At 41.7% G+C, this 19,271-nt stretch overlaps 1 protein-coding gene across 8 annotated transcripts in view; it reads left to right on the top strand.

Annotated features, from left to right (window-relative positions):
* The window catches only part of LOC132831360 (RNA binding protein fox-1 homolog 2-like), a 335,115-nt gene that overhangs the window by 235,479 nt on the left and 80,365 nt on the right, over positions 1-19,271 (top strand). The gene's annotated exons all lie outside the window — the stretch shown is intronic.

Consider the following 19,271-nt stretch of genomic DNA (forward strand, 5'->3'; position numbering starts at 1 on the left):
AATGTTGTGAAACTTGAAAGGGTTCAGAAAGGATTTACAAGGATGTTGCCAGGGTTGGAGGATTTGAGCTATAAGGAGAGGCTGAACAGGCTGTGGCTGTTTTTCCCTGGAGCGTCGGAGGCTGAGGGGTGACCATATAGAGCTTTATAAAATCATGAGGGGCATGGCTAGGGTAAATAGGCAAAGTCTTTTCCTAGGGTGGAGGAGTCCAGAACTAGAGGGCATAGGTTTAGGGTGAGAGGGGAAAGATATAAAAGAGACCTAAGGGGCAACTTTTTCACACAGAGGGTGGTACGTGTATGGAATGAGCTGCCAGAGGAAGTGGTGGAAGCTGGTACAATTACAACATTTAAAAAGCATCTGAATGGGTATATGAATAGGAAGGATTTGGAGGGATATGGGCCAGTTACTGGCAGGTGGGACTAGATTGGGTTGGGATATCTGATCGGCATGGACAGGTTGGACCGAAGGGTCTGTTTCAATGCTGTATGTCTCTATGACTCTATAAGAGATGGCATACTACAGTTCAGTGTTTAACGCATTTTCAAACTTGAGCATGGTATAAAATATTTATGAAGGATTTGGTAATTTATTTATTGGATGTTCAATTCAATGGTGTATAATTTTGTAGAAACCAATTGCAAAGCTGAAACCCTCCATTTATTACATTGTTGATTCACATCCCTTGCTACCTTTGTTAAGGAATGATGACTGTGATTACAGCATGTTGTCATTTTGTATACAGATCTCATTATTCCAACTTCCTTCCCAAGACGGGCAGAAAGAAGGAGAGCAAGAGAACTGATCCCTTGCTTGGAGTTGCCTGTAGTTATAATGTTGCCAGACTTTGCGTTGTCTGATTCTGGTTTTAGATTAGATTCGATTCGATTCTCTACAGTGTGGAAACAGGCCCTTCGGCCCAACTCGTCCACACCGCCCTCTGAAGAGTAATCCACCCCGACCCCTTCCCCTTATTTACCCCTGACTAATGCACCTAACTCTATGGGCAATTTAGCATGACCAACTCACCTAACCTGCACATTTTTGGACTGTGAGAGGAAACTGGAGCACCCGGAAGAAACCCACGCAGACACGGGGAGAATGTACAAACTCCACACAGACAGTCGCCTGAGACTGGAATCAAACCCAGGTCCCTGGTGCTGTGAGGCAGCAGTGCTAACCACTGAGCCACCGTGCTGCCCCATTACACACTTCATTCATCTCAGACTTCTTAAAATAGGCAAATCTCATATGATCCACCATGTTACAACATGTCATCTGTAAATTTTGTCACTTTGTTGTACAAGTAGCACAGTGGCTCAGTGTTTACTAATTGTCTTATTCTTTCTTTAATAATTGAAGTGTGTATCTGTCTGAAGTGGCAGCCACTGGAGAAAATTAGTTCATTTAAATCATAAAGTGAAAACAAGCCATTCTTGCCTTACTATCAAAAGATTTGAATTTTGTCATTAATGAGTACCTGAATAGAAAGGGTTGAGAGGGATATGGGCCAAATGCTGGCAAACGGGACTAGATTAATTTAGAATACCTGGTCAGCAGAGACTAGTTTGACTGAAGGCCCTGTTTCCATGCTGTCCATCTCTCTGACTCTGACACTCTTGGGGCATAGACATTGCTGGCTGGCCAGCACTTATTGCCTGACCCTAGTTACCCTTAGGACAGTGGCAGGGAGCATCTCTTGCTGATGGAGGGAATTCCAGGATTTTGCTGCAGCAATAATGAAGGAACAGCGATATATTTCCAAGTCAGGATGGAGAGTGGCTTGGAGGGGAACTTGCAGGGGGTGGTGTTCCCATGTATGTGTTCCCCTTGTCCTTCTAGATGGAAATGGTCGTTGGCTTCGAAGCTGCTGTATAAGGAGCTTTGGTGAATTTCTACAGTGTATCTTGTAGATGGTACACACTGCTGCTACTGAGTATCAGTGGTGGAGGGAATGGATGCATGCAGATGTCATCACAATCAAGTGGGTTGCTTTGTCCTGGATGGTGTCAAGTGTGTGGTGCTGGAAAAACACAGGTCGGGCAGCATCCGAGGAGCAGGGGAATCGATGTTTCAGGCAGAAGCCCTTCATCACACTCTCGACTCCAGCATTTGCAGTCCTCACTTTCGCCTTGTCCAGGCTGGTGTCAAGCTTTTTATCCCTTTATTTGCTGTTGTTTCTGTGACATGTCCAATTTAGTTTCTGGTCAACGGTGACCCCCCCCCCCCCCGCCAGGGTGATGATAGAGGTGATCCTTTGATGATAATATCACTGAAAGTCAAGAGGCATTGACTAGATTGTCAATGGCATTTGTGTGGCACAAATGTTATTAGCCACTTTTTAGCCCAGGCTTGGATATTGACCAGCTCTTGTTGCATTTGTACATGGACTGCATCAGTATCTGGGAAGTTGTGAATGGTGCTGAATACTGTGCAATCATCAGCAAATATCCCCACTTGTGACTTTATGATGGACAGAGATCATTGATGAAACAGCTGAAGATGGTTGGGCCTCAGGCATTACCCTGAGGACCTCCTCCAGAGATGTCCTGGAGCTGAGGTGACTGATCTTCAACAATTGCAACCATCTTCCTGTGTATCAGGTAGGACCCTAAGGAGCAGAGAGTTTGCCTCCTGATACCCTTTTGATTCTAGTTTTGATAGAGGTGATAGTATAAACTTTCAAGGATTTCAGCTTATTGCATGAAACTTGTTCTAGTGCCTCTGGTTTGCCAGAAATGTGACCAGCTGCAAGGTTAATGTAAAGTTACGTGAACTCAGCAATACCTGGCAGCAAAAAGACCTCATGGAAGGAGGAAATCCCAGCTGTAGGTCTTGAGTCCCAGTAGTTTACATTCAGTTTGCAGTCAGCTTCATGAGAACCAGTAGCAATGTGTGGGATCTGAGACAATTTAAAAACCTATTGAAAGGAATGCTTTCTTGCAGTGGTTTGTAAAGAAGAATAAAGTTACTGTAAATATTTCATTCTAATGTAAAACAAAATCAAGCAGAATGCAGTAGAGAAACAAAAAGGAGGAAACCAGGAAGGCATAAATGCAGACAAGTTGAAGAAAAATGGTGAATGAATAAATAAACCGTAGGTGAAAGGACATTTGAAGAAATGTTAGGCCTGATTAGAATTAGAGGAACAGTAATTAGGATAATAATGAAGTACTTTGTCTTTTTGTTGATATTGACTGATGTTGCTGATGAGACCTGCATTTATTGCCCATCCCTAAATGTCATCAAGAAGGTGGCTGTGAGCCACTGCTCTGAATCACTGTAATCCAAGCATTGGGGGTACACTCTGTGATATTGGAAAGGGACTTACAGGATTTGACCCAGCGACAAAAGTTTTGATTTGATAGAATTATTTGATAGTGGGAAGGAAAAATGGTGCAAGCAAAGAAAATAGAGCAATGAGGAAAAATAATTACAAGCAAGAAAATTGGTGGAATTCTAGGTTTAAAAACATCTGCAAAGTAGAAAAACAGAGTCAAGGACCCTGACCACATCCTTTTCAAGTTTTATCTGAAGACTTGAGGTTACCAGTCTGAAACCTCTGATTAGAAAGAGAGAGGGGGCAATTCAAACTAATCAACTTTATGCTGGTAATGAGTAAGCTACCAGAAACCACCGAAAAGGACAAAGGAGCTGTAAATTTAGGTTATGGTTTCAGTGAACTTTCACTTTAGGTGCAAGTTTATGGTAAGATATTAAAGGGCTTCAGCCATTATCAATTAATTTGTATAAATTTGACTTTTTTTTGCAAAAGCAGAAAACAATGAAACTCAAAATTCCATGTGTTTTGAGTTTTTCCTTCCTGTATTCCCACTTTACATGATATGCAAATTTGTATTCTTATATCTTTGGTCCTCATTGGTTTTAGTCCTCATTAAAGATGGTACTTAATGTCACTTTTTTGGTCTCACCTTTGTCCCGAAAATGTGTAACTTCACTATTCTCTACATTGACCTGCATTTCCCACCATTTAAGGAGGTAAATATAGCTCTTGTGGCTAAAGGAATCAAAGGATAAGGGGAAAGGTGAGGATTAAGTTATTGAGTTCCATTATCAGCCATGATCATACAGAATGGCTGAGCAGGCGCGACGGCTTGAATGGTCTATCCCTGCTCTTATACTTAATCGATCATTGCTTGGACCATTGAGTATAGAAGTTGGGATGTCATGTTTGCAGGATACTTTTGGAGTACTTTGTGCAGTTCTGGTTACCCTGCTATGGGAAGGATAGCATCTTAGAGTTATGCTGCATGGAAGCAAACCTTCAGTCCAACCTGTCCATGCTGAACAACTTTTACCAAACGAAACTAGTCCCACTTACCTGCTTTTGGTTCATATCCTCCAAATCTCTCCTATTCATGTACCTACCCATATCTTTTAAATGTTGTAACTGTACCTGGGTCAACCACTTTCTATAGCAGTTCAATCCACATACGAACCACCCTTTGTGTGAAAAGGTTGCTCCTCAGGTCCCTTTTAAATTTATCTTCTCTCCCCTTAAAAATATGCTATCTAGTTTTTGAACTCCCACACTGTAGAGAAAAGACCTTTTACCATTCACCTTATGTATGCCCCTCATGATTTTATAAACGTCCTACATTCCAGTGAAAATGTCCCATCATCCAGCCTCTCCTTATAACTAAAATCCTCCAGTCCCAGCAACTTCCTGGTAAATCTTTTCTGAGCCTTCTCTAATTTAGTAATATCTTTCCTACAGCAGGCATTGGTTTAGGGTGAGAGGGGAAAGATATAAAAGAGACCTACGGGGCAACTTTTTCATACAGAGGGTGGTAAGTGTATGGAATGAGCTGCCAGAGGAAGTGGTGGAGGCTGGTACAATTGCAATATTTAAGAGGCATTTGGATGGGTATATGAATAGGAAGGGTTTGGAGGGATATGGGCCGGGTGCTGGCAGGTGGGATATCTGGTTGGCATGGACGGGTTGGACGGAAAGATCTGTTTCCACGCTGTACGTCTCTATGACTCTAACTGTACAGAGGACTCCAAAAGAGGCCTCACCTACTTTCTGTATAACCTCAACATGACATCTCAACTCCTTTACTCTGTGTTCTGAGCAATGAAGGCAAGAATGCTGAACGTCACCTTAACCACCCTGTCTACCTGTGGTGCAACTTTCAAAGAACTATGTACCTGAACCCTTAGGTGTTTCTGTTTGACAACACTACCCAGGGCCCTACCTTTAACTGTATAAATCCTACCCTTGTTTGTTCTACTAAAGTGCAATATCCTACATTTATCCAAATTAAAGTCCATCTGCTATACCTCAGCCCATCATCTTAAATTGGAGAGGGTTCAGATAAGATTTATCAGGATGTTACTGGGTATGGAGGGTTTGAGTTATAAAGAGAGGCTGGATGGGTAGGTCTTTCACTGGAGCATAAGAAGTTAAGGGATGACTTTCATAGGGGTTTATAAAAGAATGAGGGAAATATTAAAGGTCTTTTCCTGAGGGTGGGGGGAGTTCAAAACCAGAGGCCAAGTTTTTAAGGTGAGAAGAGAAAGAATTAAAAGATTTACCAGGATGTTGCTGGGACTGGAAGATTTTAGTTATAAGGAGAGGCTGGATGATGGGACATTTTCACAAGTGTAGGAGGTTTATAAAATCATGAGGGGCATACATAAGGTTCAGAGGGATATGGGTCTAGATTAGTCCTGGAAAAGCACATCAACTCAGGCAGCATCTGAGGAGCAGGAAAATCAACATTTCGGGCAAAAGCCCTTCAGTCATTCCTGAAGCATTGGCAGTCCTCACTTTTGCCTTAGAGAAATATGGGCCAAACGTAGGCAAGTGGGCCTAGTTTAGTTTGGGAAACATGGTTGGCGTGGATAAGTTGGACTGAAGGGCCTGTTTCCATGTTGTATATAACTCTGGCACAGACACGATGGTTCTTGGTATAACCCTCTGAATGTCCCCTGCATCACAGATGACAGACTTTAGCCAATTTTGTTCACTCTGCAAGATAGCAAGAAATGGCTGAAAATAGCTAAAATGATATAGGCCCTGACAACATTTCAGCAATAGCATTGAAGGTTTATGCTCTACCCAAACTGTTCCAGTATAGTTACAACACTAGCATTGACCTGACAACATGAAAGGTTGCTGAGATAATGTCTTGCACACACAAAGCAGAACAAATCGAATCTGGCCAATTATCACCCCGTCACTGTGAAGCCACCTGAGATCAGATGTACACTAGTAAGATGGATACAGAACTAGCTCTGTCATAGAAGACAGAGTAGCAGCAAAAGGGTGTTTTTCTGGCTGGTGATCTGTGACCAGTGGTGTTCTACAGAGATCAGTGCTGGGACCACTGCTGTTTGCAGTATATATATATATATATATAAACAAATAATTTAGAGGGGATTGTAGGTGGCCTGATTAGTAGTTTTGCAGACAAGACAAAATTGGGGGAGCTGCAAATAATGAGGAGGATTGCCAGAAGATGCAGCAGGATAGAGATAGGCTGGAGAAATGACAGCTGTAATTTAATCTGGACAAATGTGAGGTGATGCATTTTGAAAAGTCTAATGCAGGAAGGAAATATATAGTAAATGACAGAACCCTAGTAGCATCAACACAGAAGGATCTAGGTGTATAGGATTCACAGTTCCTGAAAGTGGCAACACAAGAAGGCATATAAATACTTGCCTTCACAGTTTGGGGTATAGCGTAAAAAAATTGGCAAGTCATGTTGCAGCTATACAGAACTCTAGTTATTTAAAAGAGGCATCTTGATAGATATGTGAATAGGGAGGGAAAAAGAGGGATATGGTTTGTGTAGAGGCGAAAGGCATTTTTAGTTGGCTTCCTCTTGGGCTAAGGGGCCTGTTCCTGTGCTATACTGTTCTTTGTTCTATTAAATCCCTCTTTATTGCAGCTTTCTTCAGTCTTTGAATCATGAGGTCTGCAGCACATAAAAAAAGCCCTGCGGCCTTTGTGTCTGTGCCTGTCAAAAATAAGCACCAAAATATTCTAATCCCATTTTCTAGCATAGTCTTGTATGCCTTGACGTAGTAAGTGTATACTACTAGATACTGCTAAAACGTTATGAGGGTTTCTGCCACTACCCTTAGAGGCAGGGGTTCCAGATGAAAAACAATTCCTCTCATCCACACTAAACCTCCTTGCCTCTTAACTTAACATCTATGCTCCTGGTCAATGATCCTTCCATCAAGAGGAAAGGTGTTTTGCTATCTACCCTGTCTATGCCATCTTAATTATGTCCCCACTCAATCACCTCTACTCCAAGAAAAGCAACCCCAGTTTATCCAATTTCTTTTTATAATTCAAATTCTCCAGCCAAGACAGCATCTTGCTATATTTCCTCTGCACCCACTCCGGTGCAGTCATATCTCTTGTATAATGTGGATTCCAAAACTGCCCACAATACACTAGCTGTGGCCTGACGAAGTTTTTATACGGTTCCAACATAGCCTCCCTGTTTTTAAACTCTACACCTTGGTTAATAAAGACCAGTATCTAGGGCTCATGTGGTGCAGTGATAATGCATGTCCTTGAAGCTAGAAGACCTAGGTTCAAGTCCCACTTGCTCCAGGCATGTAAAACATCTCTGAAGAGTTTGATTTGAAAATATCTAAAGTTAAATATCCCGTATGTCTTCCTATCTACTTCAGCTACCTGTGTCTGTACCTTAAGGGATTGGTGGATAGGATCCCTCTGATCCTTAGTGTTTTCCAGAGTCCTATTATTCATCCAATATTCCTTTGCCTTATTTGTTCTGCCCAGGTGCATCATCTCACCTTTATCCAAACTGAATTACATTTATTACTGATTAGTTGATCTGACCACCCTCTCTATATTATCCTGTAATCTAAGGTTATCTTCGTCACTATTTACCAGCCTGCCATTTGTATCATTAGCAAACTCACTGATCAACCATACCTACATTCAAATCTAAATTGTTTATATGTGACGCAAACAGCAAGACCCCCCAATGCTGATCTCTGTGGAATCCCATTGGATATGAGCTTCCAATCACAAAAACACCCTTCAACTGTCATCACCAGCTTACTGTCTCTTAATCAATTCTGGATCCAATTAGCTAAATTTCTTTGTATTCCACAAGCTCTTAAGCGAAACTGTCAGTCTCCCATATGGCACTTATATGAAAAGTCTTGTTGAGCTCCAAGTAGACTGCATCAAAGTATCGTACCCTCGTGTAGACACCTGGTTATCTTTACAAAAAGTTCGATCAGGTTGGTCAGACGTGACCTCCCTTAAAAAACCATGCTGACTGTTCTTGATTAATCCTTGCCTGTCCAAGTGCAGATTAGTTTTGTCAGAATTAGTTTGAATATTTTCCCTGTCACTGAGGTTAGTTTCCTTGTTCATTACTTGCTTCCTTCTTGAATAATGGTACCATATTGGCTGCCCTCCAATGCTGGCATCTCTCCTGCAGCTAGAAAGGATCTGAAAATTGTCACTAGGGCCCCAGATATTTACTCCTTTGCTCAGCCGAGGATATATTTCATCTGATCTGGAATATCTTTCTACTTTCAAGCCTGTCAGACCACTCAGAACCTCCTCACTGTCTCTGCTAATTTCTTTTAGTATAAAACAGTGCTTCCCCCTGACTTTTGTACCCACATTGTCCCTCTCACTAGTGAATACCAACACAAAAGGTTAACTTAGAGCCCTACTTATGTCCTCTGACTCAGCGCATAAATTACCACTGTGGTTCTTAATGAGACCTGCTCTTTCCTTACTTATCATTTTATGCTTAATGTACTTGTAAAATAGTTATGGATTTTTCTTAATTTTCTACCTGCCATCACTCTTACATTACCCCTTTTTAGTTTTGTAATATCCTTTTTAAGTTGACTCTTTGTATATTCTGTACTTTTTCAGGGCTTCTACTGTTTTGAGCCCTTGGTATCTGCCTTAAATTTTTTTTTAAATCTTTCTGCAATCCTGTATATTCCTTTATATCCAGGGTTCATGGGGTTTGTTGGTCCCACCCTTCTTTGTTGAAACATGTTGGCCCTGAATTTTATTTTCTTGAAAGTGTTCCACTGGTCAGATGTGGATTTACATAAACATTTATGCTGTCATTCCACTCTGGCCAAATCATACCTGGCCTTATTAAAATTGGCTTCTTCCCCACCCCAGTTTAAAACTTTGATTTCAGGCCCATCCTGTCCTTGTCCATAACAGTCTTGAACATAATGGATCACTGTCTGCAAAACTCTTCCCCAATATCATCATTCTGCTTCTTTATTCAACCGACCAAAGTGCATAATTTCTCATTTTCATGAGTTATATTCAATCTGCCACCTTATTGGCCCACTCTCAACTTGTCCATATCCCCCTGCTGGTTTTTTGTGTCATTACTCTCAGCTATTTTTGTGTCACCCACAAACCTGGTTTCACTCCTCTTATCCAAGTCATTGGTATACATTGTAATTAATTTGGCTCCCGCTCTGATCCTGGTCACACTCCCAGTAGGTTGCCGTACTTAAAATGCTCCTCTTATCCCATGATGTGAAGGAGTCAGTGTCAGTTAAAATCACACAACACCATGTTACAGTCCAACAGGGGTGTCCAAATAAACCTGATTTTTAAAAAAATAATATATTTTAATTAAGAAAATAGATTTTTAAATATTTCAACAAATACAAAACAGTGCAGTTCAAAACAGTACAAAAATAGTACAAAACTAAACCCAAATAATAAAAAAAATTCCCCAACCCACCCTCCTATACGAATGTATAAACATATATAGAGAAGTATAAAATTTTCAAAAAACCTAAACGAGTTATTTAACTAACTAAATAAATACCTAACAACAAACAAATAAATAGTAATAACTCAGCCCAGCCAAACAAAACACTCCTACATTCACAGTTCCTCCTCCCTGGATCATGGACTCATGAAACACAATAGTTACGGCTATATAAAAGCCCTTGTTAATGTGGCAGATAAATCTGTGTCCAGGTATTTCAAAAAGGGTTGCCATGTCTTGTAAAAATTCTCAGTTTTGTGGTGTACCATATTTGTGAGAAAATCTTCCACCAAACCAACAGGTCTGGGGGGTTTTTCGAATATCCAACCTAGCAAGATATTCTTCCTTACACAGAGCATAAGAATATTGAAACGTTTTGCCTTATCCGAGTCTGCAGGAAATATAATGGTCGGCCCAAAAGGAGCGAAATAGGGTCCTTCTCCACCCCTACACCTAAAATCCTCTCCGTTGCACCCACCACAGCGCTCCAATATGTTTGAAACCCGTCACAGGACTAAAGACAATGGGTAAGAGTACCCCCCCCATACAGACCTTGCACTTGGGGCATGCTGAAGATACCCCTGGTTTAAATTTTGACAAATGGTCTGGGGCTAAGTGGACCCTGTGGAGAATCTTCAACTGTAAAGCATGGGTCCTATTGCAAATAGATATATTCCTTGCATTCTCCCAAATATCCTCCCATGCCTCTGAAGAAACTTCAACATCCAGCTCTCTGCAAGATGTGGGAAAGAGTCGATCAGACACATCTGAGGTGGCACCCCCAATTGGTGATATAAAGTACTGACATACAGTGTACTCTTAGCCCTTAGTACTCCTCTTTCTATGTCAGATTTATAGGGATCAGTCAAAAGTGTGGTCTTTTTTTGAATAAAATCCCTAACTTGAAAAAAGCAAAAGCGGTTTCTATTAGGTAACTCGTACTTCCATACTGACCAAAAGACATCATTACATCTCCCTCAAATAAATCACCCATGCAAGATATACCCCTAGCTGCCCAATGTTTAAATCCTGAATCTATCACATCCGGTTGAAAACCCGGCAGACCCACTAAAGTTGTAAACAAAGATGTTTTGCCAATATTGCCTTCTCTCTGCTGAATTGCCCTCCATGCTTTAACAGTATTGATGACTATTGGGTTATGGCAATATTCCCTAACTGTCCTCACCTTGACCAAAAACAGCAAACTAGTAAGGGGGCACCTTGCCTGGGAGGCTTTGATATCTCGCCATATTGAAAGAGGGTCCCCACAAACCCAATCATTTATGTAGGTCAAAAGCGAGCTTAAGTGGTAATTGTTAATGTCCGGAAGGTCTATTCTCCCCAATCTGTGAGGCAACTGCAGTTTGGCTAATTTAATGAGGGGCTGTTTACGGTGCCAGGTAAAGGAGCTGAACCAACTGTTCAGTCTCCTGAGCGTTTGTTTATTGAAAATCAGGGGGAGCATCCGTGTAGGGTATAGCAAACAAGGGAGAATATTCATCTTAATAAGTGCTATCCAACCCAACCACGAGACTGGAAGTGCCTCCCACCTTTGGAGATCTTGTTTAATTTTTTTCAAATAATTGAGTAAAATTGGCTTTGAACAGCCAATCCAGAACTGGAGTAATGAATATGCCCAAATACACACAACCCCCCTGTGACCACCTAAATGGGAATCTATAGTCACTCTCAAGAGCCAACTCTTTTGTAAGACCACCCATAGGCATAGCCTCTGATTTAGCAAAGTTAATCTTATACCCTGAAATAGTGCCAAATGCGTGAATGCATTATATCAGGCTAGGCACTGAAACTGCTGGATTTGTCAAGAAAATTAGAACATCGTCTGCATACAGCGAGATCTTGTGTAATTTTGACCCCACTTCTGGATCTGATATATTGAGGTCCCCACGAATGGCCTCTGCCAGCGGTTCAATCACCAACATAAAAATTAAAGGTGAAAGGGGGCAGCCCTGCCGGCTGCCCCTAGAAATATCAAAATTGCTTGATCATACCCCGTTGGTAATGACCACCACGAGAGGGACACTGTAGAGAACCTTTACCCATCTTATGAAAACTTCGCCCAGACCAAACCAGTCTAGAGTATAGAAAAGGTATGGCCACTCAAATCTGTCAAATGCCTTCTCTGCATCTAAAGAAATCACCAATCCCTGTATTAGCTGCTGTTGGCATGCTTGAATTACATTAAGCAGCCTCCTCATATTATTGGAGGATCTGCGACCCTTTATGAAGCCCGTCTGATCCTCTTTAATAATAGAGGGTATCGCAGTCTCCAGCCTTAACACGAGAGCCTTAGAGAGGATCTTAAAGTCCACATTTAAGAGCGAGATGGGCCTGTATGAAGCACAATCTTCCGGATCCTTCCCTATTTTAAGGATAAGTGAAATATGGCCTCTGTCAGAGATGGTGGGAGACAATCATGACTGTATGAATCATTAAACATATTCAGCATCGGGCCTATATACTTATATACTTATATATACTTATAAATTCCTTATAGAGTTCACTGGGAAGTCCATCAGGACCAAGCGCCTTTCCACTCTGAAGCTGCCTCACAGCTTCCTGTACTTCCTGCTCTGATAATGGGGCATTGAGAAAGGACTGTTGTTCGGGAGTCGCACCCGGGAGCTTCAGATCTCTAAAAAAGCATTCCATTTTGGCCTGTCCCTCCTCACAATTCTCAGACTGATATAACTTAGAGTAGAATCTCTGGAACGTCACATTAATCTTCTTAGAATCATTTGTTAGGTTCCCAGACCCTTCCCTAATCACTGTGATGGTTTGTGGGGCACTTCTCTTTCTGGCAAGGTATGCTAAGTATTTGCCTGGCTTGTCACCATGCTCGTATAATCTTTGTTTTGCAAAAGCCAGTTCCTTCTTTGCCGTCTGCGTGAGCACAGAATTTAGTGCAGACCGCAGTGCCGTAATCCTCTGTAGTTTGACCAACAAGGGTCTGTCAAAATAGGCCTTCTCGGCTGCCTTCAACCGTGCTTCAAGGAGACGCTGCTGCTTACCTTCTGCCGCTTCCTACTGGTGGAATATGAAATGACTAACCCCCTGGCATAAGCTTTGGCAGTTTCCCAGAGAACAGATGAGCTATCAACCGAGCCTATGTTGATGTCTAGGAATGCCCAAAATTCCCTAGAGAAATACTCCACAAACTTGCTGTCCATGAGAATAAAGGGGTCCATTCTCCAGTACCTTGAATCCACTGTAACATCCTTAATTTTAACCATGAGGTACACTGGAACATGATCAGAGATGGCAATATTACCAATCGTACAGGATGCCACCAGATCCAGGGTTACCGCAGAGGTTGGAAAAAAATCAATCCTCGTGTGACATCTATGTGGATTGGAGAAAAACGTGAAATCCTTACCTGTAGGGTGGAGACACCTCCAGACGTCCACCAACCCTAATTCCCCACACAAACCCAATAACTATTTAGTTTGTGCAGAGGGTATCGAGGGACCTTTCGGCAACCTGTCTACTGTGGGTCCATGAGACAGTTAAGATCTCCTCCTATAATGTCCTTTCTAAGACTCGAGAGTACCTTCTTCCTCTTAATTGGTGAGTGACTTCCCTTGATATTCCAGGTACACATTTAATCAAATCATTAGCCATAATCTTCTGCAATTACATTTAAATTCCAGAGAGGAGGAACCCGAACCACAAATTGTTGAGCCTTAATGTCGCGTGGTCCACCAAATATAAAAACTGCATAAACTAAAACCACTACATTTAACAAACATACAAAATTATTAAAAATGAAAAGCAACAAAAACCAGAAAATAAAGTGCCAATAGCGCTGAGTAAGGGGAACTCACCCCTGCCCGGAGGGGGACAACTACCTGTCCCGAACTGCCCATAAATAGGCATCCAACCATCTTCACTTCTCCCAGCTAGAGCCGCATCACAAACACAAGCTAAAAAGAATAAACACCCCATAGATTATCAATATGAATAAAAAAATTCTTTTATATTAAAAAAAGAGGGAATCCTTTGATATGTCCTAACTTAGAAATTTAAAATTACATCTTAACCACTGCCAGACATTGTTTTTCCCCTTTTTTTTCCCTCTGTTGATAATAATTTGGTTCAAACTAAGCTCCAACCGGATTTCCTCCATTTCTTTTACAGAACGATAAACGCATACCCAAGCATCAATATTTATACAAACTACAATTGTTTAAATTAGGTTAGTTTGTCCACAAAGTCTCTTGCCTTCTCCAATGTGTCAAACAGATGCAAAGAGATCACCATCTAAGGTGATCCGAAGCACTGCCGGATATCTCAGGGAGTACTGAATCCCAAGCTCCTTCAATCTTCTCTTGACACCATCATACGATTTTCATTTCTGGACTTGTTGGGCCGAAGGGCCTGTTTCCACACTGTAAGTAATCTAATCTAATCACCGCTGCTGAAAAGTCCTGAAAAAACATGATCTTAGACCCTTGTAAATTAGGGCCTTTGGATCCTTCCCTGGAGTCTGGAAGCCTCCATGACTCTCTCCTTATCCCGGTAATGATGGAACCGCACCAGGAAGGGACGAGGGCATTGACCCAGACCGACCTCCATGCTGCGACCTGATGAGCCCTCTCTATCTTCAATCCTCTCATACCAACCTCCAAGTCAAGGAATTTTGGAAACCAATCTTCAACAAAACAAGACCGATGATCCGAATGTTTTTTCTCCTGCCCCTGTTTTCAAGATCATCCACTTGGTCACGCAAATTACGAACCTGCATCTTCAGGGCTTGGATCTCATCCTTGACTGAACTGGCATCAGCTTCCACCACTGTGACCCTGTGCTCCACCTCATCTGTCCTCTTCTCCAGGTCTCCCAGCTGCTGCTCATGCTTCTGCAGCGTGAGAGAGACTGGAGCCAGCTTCTCTTCAATCTGTTTCCCCAACATCTCGCGAGATTTCGAGAGCTGGTTCACCAGGTCCTGGAGAGTAATCGACTCCGAGGCTGCTGCAGACCCGCCTTGGATGCTCCTCCTCCCTTTTTAGACATTTCTGGACAGCTGAAAATACAGCTAAGTCAATTTTTAAATGTTTCTTGGGGCTCCACAATCTTTCCAACGCCCCAAGAAATCCTGATGACGTGATCTTAGATCACCGCCATCTTAGATCCCATAAACCTGATTTTTAACTTTGCCATCTTATCCCAACTCTCTGTTCTATCCATCTAGTATTAAAAAAAATTAATATAAAAACTGCCCCTAACAGTTTTATTTTGTAGAGCCATAGAGATGTACAGCATGGAAACAAGCCCTTCAGTCCAACTCATCCATGCTGACCAGACTTACTGAATTAATCCAGTCCCATTTGGCACATTTCTCTCCAAACCCTTCCTATTCATTTACATCCAGATGCCTTTAAAATGTTGTAATTATACCAGCCTCCACCACTTCCTCTGGCAGCTCATTTCGTACATGCATCATCCTCCACGTGGAAAAGTTGCCCCTTAGTTCTTTTTAAATCTTTCCCTTCTCATCTTAAACCTATGCCATCTAATTTGGACTGCCATACCCCAAGGAAAAGATCTTGTCTATTCACCCTATCGATACCCCTCATTATTTTGCAAACCTCTATAAGGTCACCCCTCAGCCTCCTACGCTTCAGGGAAAACAGCCCTAGCCTATTCAGCCTCTCCCTATAGTTCAAACCCTCCAATCCTAGCAACAACCTTGTGAATCTTTTTTAGATTAGATTAGACTTACAGTGTGGAAACAGGCCCTTCGGCCCAACAAGTCCACACCGACCCGCCGAAGCGCAACCCACCCATACCCCTACATTTACCCCTTACCTAACACTACGGGCAATTTAACATGGCCAATTCACCTGACCCGCACATCTTTGGTCTGTGGGAGGAAACCGGAGCACCCGGAGGAAACCCACGCAGACACGGGGAGAACGTGCAAACTCCACACAGTCAGTCGCCTGAGGCGGGAATTGAACCCAGGTCCCTGGCGCTGTGAGGCAGCAGTGCTAACCACTGTGCCACCGTGCTGCCCCCTTTCTGAACCCTTTCAAGTTTCACAAATCCTCCCCAGAACAGGGTGACTAGAATTGCACACACTATTCCAAAAATGGCCTAACCAATGTCCTTGTACAGCCGCAGCATGACCTCCCAACTCCTATACTCAATGCAGTGGCCAAGAAAGGCAAGCACACCAAACGCCACCTTCACCAACCTATCTACTTGCGATACCTACTCTCAAAGAGCTATGAACCTGCACTCCAAGGTCTCTTTGTTCAGCAACACTCTCCAGGGCCTTACCATTAAGTGTATAAGTCCTTCTCTCATTTGCCTTTCAAAAATGCAGCATCTCACATTTATCTAAATTAAATTCCATTTGTCATTCCTCAACCCATTGGCCCATCTAATCAAGATCCCATTGTACTCTGAAATAACCTCTTTCGCTGTTCATTATACCTCTGATTTTGGTGTCATCTACAAACTTACTAGTCACATCCAAATCGTTTATATCAATGATAAAAAGCAGTGGACCCAGCACTGATCCTTGTGGCACTCCACTGGTCACAGGCCTCCAGTCTGAAAAGCAACTGTCCACCACCACCCTCTGTATTCTACCTCTGAGCCAGTTCTGTATCCAAATGGAAGTTCTCCCTGTATTCCATGAGATCTAATCAGTATCCCATGGGGAACCTTGTCAAATGCCTTACTGAGGTCCATATAGATCAAGCGCTCTGCCTTCATCAATCCTCTTTTTTAAAGCATAATCAAGTTAGTGAGGCACAATTTCTCACACATAAAGCCATGTTGACTATCCTTAATCAGTCCTTGCCTTTCCAAATACATGTACATCCTGTCCCTCAGGATTCCCTCCAACAACTTGCCCACCACCGACGTCAGGCTCACTGGTCTATAGTTCCCTGGCTTGTCCTTACCGCCCTTCTTAACCAGTGGCACCACGTTAGCCAACCTCCAGTCTTCTGGCACCTCACCTGTGGCTATCAATGATACAAATATCTCAGCAAGAGGCCCAGCAATCACTTCCCTACCTTCCCACAGAGGTATTAGGTACACCTGACCAATTCCTTGGTTTTTATCTAGCTTTTGTGTTTTTAGGTGTCCAGCACCATCTTAAGATCTAATTAGCACCTTCCAATCTCATGAATACTTCCATCTAGAACAAAGGCAACAGGCACATGGGAATACCACAACTAGTAACTTCCCCTGCAAGCTACTTGCCAACCTAACTAGGAACCATATCCCTGTTCTTTCACTGTCACCTGGTCAACTCCCTTGAACTCCTACCCAGTCAGCATTGTAAAGGTGCCCGTACTTAATGAAGTGCAAAGAGTGAAGAAGGCAACTTAGCACCACCACCACAGGAACATCTAGGCATAGGAAATGCATGTTGGTCCAGCCAGCAACACGATATCCCACAGGTGAATAAAAAGCATAATGACATTAAATGGTGACAATTTGAAAAGAGTCTGTTTTGAAAAGCTATGTTCTCTTCCCAGACTTACCTTTGCACTTGCATGGTTGCATTTCTTTTAGGATCTGCCACCAGTTTTTAATATAGCTTTTAATGAATCTCATCCCATCTGTTACAAAAACACCTTGTTTATTCTTTGTGTCAAATAACTCAGCAAGAATCCTTTATACATCCATGCTGAATAAATCCATGCTTTTCCAAGCATAAAGTAATTTCATCCTCTATTATGGATGAATACTATTAACATCTTTATTGGCCTTTTCACATTGAACGACCTGCGAGTTGTACCTGAACCCTATTTATGTTGGAGATGGGGACTGTTATGTTGCTCTGATTGGATGGTGTTTAAAGTGATGTGGTAAAGCGTTATTATTGCTGGTAGGGCCTGATTTTTAAAAAGAATTTGAGCCTGCTGTACCATTGAATTGGGTTGGTGTGATAATGAGATGCACTGTCAGTTTTCACTGAGAGATTTTGTAACAGTGCCTAATTGCTGGTAGAGTTGTATTCTCATCGTTTGGATAACTTATCATTTATGTGGTAAAATATATTTTGTATTTTTCCTCTGGAAGCACAGGATTTTACTGTTCTAGGTAATAAAAATAACCCCTGATCAGTAAATGGGATCAGTGAAGATGATGAACATGAGGTCTCATTCTGATGGATTAGTAGCTTTCCTCTGTCTTCTAGAATGTAGTTTTCTTTTAAATGCTGTTATTCTGTTGATACTGATTGCTCAGAATTTTGAACTCCTTAATGCACTGCATGTATAACCAAAATATTCAATATTTTTGTCTGGTTTAATTCAGGGTTCACTTTGGCCTTTGATGTATTTTCTGTTCTTTTTTTGGTCATGCCACCAGTAGTGAGTTTAGTGTGTGATTAAGGGAAGGGAATATTTAACAGCTTTCCTGGCCGACATGCTTCACACTAAGAGTTGACACCTTGAAATTAAACTTCATTTTTTAAAATAAAAGTTGCTCCTGCTGTTTTGCACTGGCAATCCCCTTCTGCTGCTTGCTTTGTATGGACGACAGTGCTCCAAATCTTGTACCCATAAATCTTTTCCTTTATATGAGTATGATGCAATATTTCTGAAATTTTCATCAACCGAATCTGGGACTCTGTGCCAAATTTAAGAGAGACTTTCAGCTGCATTATTTTTACTCTGAGAATGGATCAATGTTTAGAATCTCACAAATGTTTGAAAGTCACTGCTTTCTTACACCACTAGCATTTATTCATACCAAACTAATATACTACTGTAATGTAGATACAATTGCTGCTTAATGCTACCATTTGGAACATACTAGTCAGCAATGGTATTGTCCTCTGAGCACTTTTTGTTTTACAAAGCTTGAAGCGTACCCCAAAAAGATAGGTCTATAGTGAAAGTAACATTTCTGCATTGCCAATATGAGACTGTGATACAGTGTGAAATGGTTGTTGTAATGCACTGTCAACTATGTTAACCCCTAATGAAGGATTTGAAAATAGTTTGACACTTCCCATCTGGCCTTTGGTATACCAAAATGCAGTGCAAGGATACTGTGAAATATTTCTAATCTAACTCTGGGGATATTGTACAGATGCACAATGAGAAAATGCATGAATATGTCAACATCTTGAAGGGGCATGTGGTTTTGGTTGGAGACTCTTTGTTGTAATGACACTAACCTGTCAATCCTCTTCACAGATATTTACTGGACCATGATTTACACAATTTTCTTCAATCTCAGATTTTCAGCAGTTACTTCTGACTAACAGTGCTGGAAATTAGGCATTATTTCTAAAATTCCTCGTAATTTCTGAAATTCCACATCTTATAAATGAACAGGCATTTTGCAGTAGTTTTCTGGAGAGAACCATTCTTGCAGGATTGTTATTGCTTTCTAAATGTGAACATGTCAGTCAGGTCATATATTGATGCACATTTAAACCCTAGCCAAGAATGTCATAAGAAACTTTCCTCAAATGTCATTTTTCGTTCATCT

This window comes from Hemiscyllium ocellatum, chromosome 33, assembly GCF_020745735.1.
Source record: "Hemiscyllium ocellatum isolate sHemOce1 chromosome 33, sHemOce1.pat.X.cur, whole genome shotgun sequence".
In the NCBI taxonomy this organism is placed as follows: Eukaryota; Metazoa; Chordata; class Chondrichthyes; order Orectolobiformes; family Hemiscylliidae; genus Hemiscyllium; species Hemiscyllium ocellatum.